The following is a 5,886-nucleotide window of genomic DNA, read 5'->3' as shown; positions in this document are numbered from 1 at the left end:
GCACAAATAGATTGTTTACTTTATTGTTATGATATTTTCCATGGTAACTAAGCATGAATGTTACACATGGGTAAAATTTTTCCGAATGAGCCAATAGAGAGCTTCGACCTGAGTACATTGAGTGTAAAATCACTTATGTATCTTCTATAGTAACGGAGATATGCGAGTTTGAAATTTTATATAATGTTTTTGTAAAACGTGATTCTAAGGATGTATTACATTGTTTCAACAATGAAAGTGGTTATTTCAAATCTCCACGACAACGACTACAATCATGCACAAATAGATTGTTTACTTTATTGTTATGATTTTTTCCATGTTAACTAAGCATGAATATTACACATGGGTAATTTTTTTCCGATGAGCCAATAGAGAGCTCCGACCTGAGTACATTGAGTGTAAAATCACTTCTGTATCTTCTATGGTAACGGAGATATGCGAGTTTGAAATTTTATATAATGTTTTTGTAAAACGTGATTCCAAGGATGTATTACATTGTTTCAACAATGAAAGTGGTTATTTCAAATCTCCACGACAACGACTACAATCATGCACAAATAGATTGTTTACTTTATTGTTATGATTTTTTCCATGGTAACTAAGCATGAATATTACACATGGGTAATTTTTTTCCGATGAGCCAATAGAGAGCTTCGACCTGATTATATTGAGTGTAAAATCACTTCTGTATCTTCTATAGTAACGGAGATATGCGAGTTTGAAATTTTATATAATGTTTTTGTAAAACGTGATTCCAAGGATGTATTACATTGTTTCAACTATGAAAGTGGTTATTTCAAATCTGAACGACAACGACTACAATCATGCACAAATAGATTGTTTACTTTATTGTTATGATATTTTCCTTGGTAACTAAGCATGAATATTACACATGGGTAATTTTTTTCCGATGAGCCAATAGAGAGCTTCGACCTGATTACATTGAGTGTAAAATCACTTCTGTATATTCTATAGTAACAGAGATATGCGAGTTTGAAATTTTATATAATGTTTTTGTAAAACGTGATTCCAAGGATGTATTACATTGTTTCAACAATGAAAGTGGTTATTTCAAATCTCCACGACAACGACTAAAATCATGCACAAATAGATTGTTTACTTTATTGTTATGATATTTTCCATGGTAACTAAGCATGAATATTACGCATGGGTAAAATTTTTCAGGATGAGCCAATAGAGAGCTTCGACCTGAGTACATTGAGTGTAAAATCACTTCTGTATCTTCTATAGTAACGGAGATATGCGAGTTTGAAATTTTATATAATGTTTTTGTAAAACGTGATTCCAAGGATGTATTACATTGTTTCAACAATGAAAGTGGTTATTTCAAATCTCCACGACAACGACTACAATCATGCACAAATAGATTGTTTACTTTATTGTTATGATATTTTCCATGGTAACTAATCATGAATATTACACATGGGTAAAATTTTTCCGGATGAGCCAATAGAGAGCTCCGACCTGAGTACATTGAGTGTAAAATCACTTCTGTATCTTCTATAGTAACGGAGATATGCGAGTTTGAAATTTTATATAATGTTTTTGTAAAACGTGATTCCAAGGATGTATTACATTGTTTCAACAATGAAAGTGGTTATTTCAAATCTCCACGACAACGACTACAATCATGCACAAATAGATTGTTTACTTTATTGTTATGATATTTTCCATGGTAACTAATCATGAATATTACACATGGGTAAAATTTTTCCGGATGAGCCAATAGAGAGCTCCGACCTGAGTACATTGAGTGTAAAATCACTTCTGTATCTTCTATGGTAACGGAGATATGCGAGTTTGAAATTTTATATAATGTTTTTGTAAAACGTGATTCCAAGGATGTATTACATTGTTTCAACAATGAAAGTGGTTATTTCAAATCTCCACGACAACGACTACAATCATGCACAAATAGATTGTTTACTTTATTGTTATGATTTTTTCCATGGTAACTAAGCATGAATATTACACATGGGTAAAATTTTTCCGGATGAGCCAATAGAGAGCTCCGACCTGAGTACATTGAGTGTAAAATCACTTCTGTATCTTCTATGGTAACGGAGATATGCGAGTTTGAAATTTTATATAATGTTTTTGTAAAACGTGATTCCAAGGATGTATTACATTGTTTCAACAATGAAAGTGGTTATTTCAAATCTCCACGACAACGACTACAATCATGCACAAATAGATTGTTTACTTTATTGTTATGATTTTTTCCATGGTAACTAAGCATGAATATTACACATGGGTAATTTTTTTCCGATGAGCCAATAGAGAGCTTCGACCTGATTATATTGAGTGTAAAATCACTTCTGTATCTTCTATAGTAACGGAGATATGCGAGTTTGAAATTTTATATAATGTTTTTGTAAAACGTGATTCCAAGGATGTATTACATTGTTTCAACAATGAAAGTGGTTATTTCAAATCTCCACGACAACGACTACAATCATGCACAAATAGATTGTTTACTTTATTGTTATGATATTTTCCATGGTAACTAAGCATGAATATTACACATGGGTAATTTTTTTCCGATGAGCCAAAAGAGAGCTTCGACCTGATTACATTGAGTGTAAAATCACTTCTGTATATTCTATAGTAACAGAGATATGCGAGTTTGAAATTTTATATAATGTTTTTGTAAAACGTGATTCCAAGGATGTATTACATTGTTTCAACAATGAAAGTGGTTATTTCAAATCTCCACGACAACGACTACAATCATGCACAAATAGATTGTTTACTTTATTGTTATGATATTTTCCATGGTAACTAAGCATGAATATTACGCATGGGTAAAATTTTTCAGGATGAGCCAATAGAGAGCTTCGACCTGAGTACATTGAGTGTAAAATCACTTCTGTATCTTCTATAGTAACGGAGATATACGAGTTGGAAATTTTATATAATGTTTTTGTAAAACGTGATTCCAAGGATGTATTACATTGTTTCAACAATGAAAGTGGTTATTTCAAATCTCCACGACAACGACTACAATCATGCACAAATAGATTGTTTACTTTATTGTTATGATTTTTTCCATGGTAACTAAGCATGAATATTACACATGGGTAATTTTTTTCCGATGAGCCAATAGAGAGCTTCGACCTGATTATATTGAGTGTAAAATCACTTCTGTATCTTCTATAGTAACGGAGATATGCGAGTTTGAAATTTTATATAATGTTTTTGTAAAACGTGATTCCAAGGATGTATTACATTGTTTCAACAATGAAAGTGGTTATTTCAAATCTCCACGACAACGACTACAATCATGCACAAATAGATTGTTTACTTTATTGTTATGATATTTTCCATGGTAACTAAGCATGAATATTACGCATGGGTAAAATTTTTCAGGATGAGCCAATAGAGAGCTTCGACCTGAGTACATTGAGTGTAAAATCACTTCTGTATCTTCTATAGTAACGGAGATATACGAGTTGGAAATTTTATATAATGTTTTTGTAAAACGTGATTCCAAGGATGTATTACATTGTTTCAACAATGAAAGTGGTTATTTCAAATCTCCACGACAACGACTACAATCATGCACAAATAGATTGTTTACTTTATTGTTATGATATTTTCCATGGTAACTAATCATGAATATTACACATGGGTAAAATTTTTCCGGATGAGCCAATAGAGAGCTCCGACCTGAGTACATTGAGTGTAAAATCACTTCTGTATCTTCTATGGTAACGGAGATATGCGAGTTTGAAATTTTATATAATGTTTTTGTAAAACGTGATTCCAAGGATGTATTACATTGTTTCAACAATGAAAGTGGTTATTTCAAATCTCCACGACAACGACTACAATCATGCACAAATAGATTGTTTACTTTATTGTTATGATTTTTTCCATGGTAACTAAGCATGAATATTACACATGGGTAATTTTTTTCCGATGAGCCAATAGAGAGCTTCGACCTGATTATATTGAGTGTAAAATCACTTCTGTATCTTCTATAGTAACGGAGATATGCGAGTTTGAAATGTTATATAATGTTTTTGTAAAACGTGATTCCTAGGATGTATTACATTGTTTCAACAATGAAAGTGGTTATTTCAAATCTCCACGACAACGACTACAATCATGCACAAATAGATTGTTTACTTTATTGTTATGATATTTTCCATGGTAACTAAGCATGAATATTACACATGGGTAATTTTTTTCCGATGAGCCAATAGAGAGCTTCGACCTGATTACATTGAGTGTAAAATCACTTCTGTATATTGTATAGTAACGGAGATATGCGAGTTTGAAATTTTATATAATGTTTTTGTAAAACGTGATTCCAAGGATGTATTACATTGTTTCAACAATGAAAGTGGTTATTTCAAATCTCCACGACAACGACTACAATCATGCACAAATAGATTGTTTACTTTATTGTTATGATATTTTCCATGGTAACTAAGCATGAATGTTACACATGGGTAAAATTTTTCCGAATGAGCCAATAGAGAGCTTCGACCTGAGTACATTGAGTGTAAAATCACTTATGTATCTTCTATAGTAACGGAGATATGCGAGTTTGAAATTTTATATAATGTTTTTGTAAAACGTGATTCTAAGGATGTATTACATTGTTTCAACAATGAAAGTGGTTATTTCAAATCTCCACGACAACGACTACAATCATGCACAAATAGATTGTTTACTTTATTGTTATGATTTTTTCCATGTTAACTAAGCATGAATATTACACATGGGTAATTTTTTTCCGATGAGCCAATAGAGAGCTCCGACCTGAGTACATTGAGTGTAAAATCACTTCTGTATCTTCTATGGTAACGGAGATATGCGAGTTTGAAATTTTATATAATGTTTTTGTAAAACGTGATTCCAAGGATGTATTACATTGTTTCAACAATGAAAGTGGTTATTTCAAATCTCCACGACAACGACTACAATCATGCACAAATAGATTGTTTACTTTATTGTTATGATTTTTTCCATGGTAACTAAGCATGAATATTACACATGGGTAATTTTTTTCCGATGAGCCAATAGAGAGCTTCGACCTGATTATATTGACTGTAAAATCACTTCTGTATCTTCTATAGTAACGGAGATATGCGAGTTTGAAATTTTATATAATGTTTTTGTAAAACGTGATTCCAAGGATGTATTACATTGTTTCAACTATGAAAGTGGTTATTTCAAATCTGAACGACAACGACTACAATCATGCACAAATAGATTGTTTACTTTATTGTTATGATATTTTCCTTGGTAACTAAGCATGAATATTACACATGGGTAATTTTTTTCCGATGAGCCAATAGAGAGCTTCGACCTGATTACATTGAGTGTAAAATCACTTCTGTATATTCTATAGTAACAGAGATATGCGAGTTTGAAATTTTATATAATGTTTTTGTAAAACGTGATTCCAAGGATGTATTACATTGTTTCAACAATGAAAGTGGTTATTTCAAATCTCCACGACAACGACTAAAATCATGCACAAATAGATTGTTTACTTTATTGTTATGATATTTTCCATGGTAACTAAGCATGAATATTACGCATGGGTAAAATTTTTCAGGATGAGCCAATAGAGAGCTTCGACCTGAGTACATTGAGTGTAAAATCACTTCTGTATCTTCTATAGTAACGGAGATATGCGAGTTTGAAATTTTATATAATGTTTTTGTAAAACGTGATTCCAAGGATGTATTACATTGTTTCAACAATGAAAGTGGTTATTTCAAATCTCCACGACAACGACTACAATCATGCACAAATAGATTGTTTACTTTATTGTTATGATATTTTCCATGGTAACTAATCATGAATATTACACATGGGTAAAATTTTTCCGGATGAGCCAATAGAGAG

This window comes from Lepisma saccharinum, unplaced genomic scaffold (assembly GCF_977018435.1).
Source record: "Lepisma saccharinum unplaced genomic scaffold, izLepSacc3.1 HAP1_SCAFFOLD_42, whole genome shotgun sequence".
Classification (NCBI taxonomy): Eukaryota; Metazoa; Arthropoda; class Insecta; order Zygentoma; family Lepismatidae; genus Lepisma; species Lepisma saccharinum.
This window is presented reverse-complemented; position numbering follows the sequence as displayed.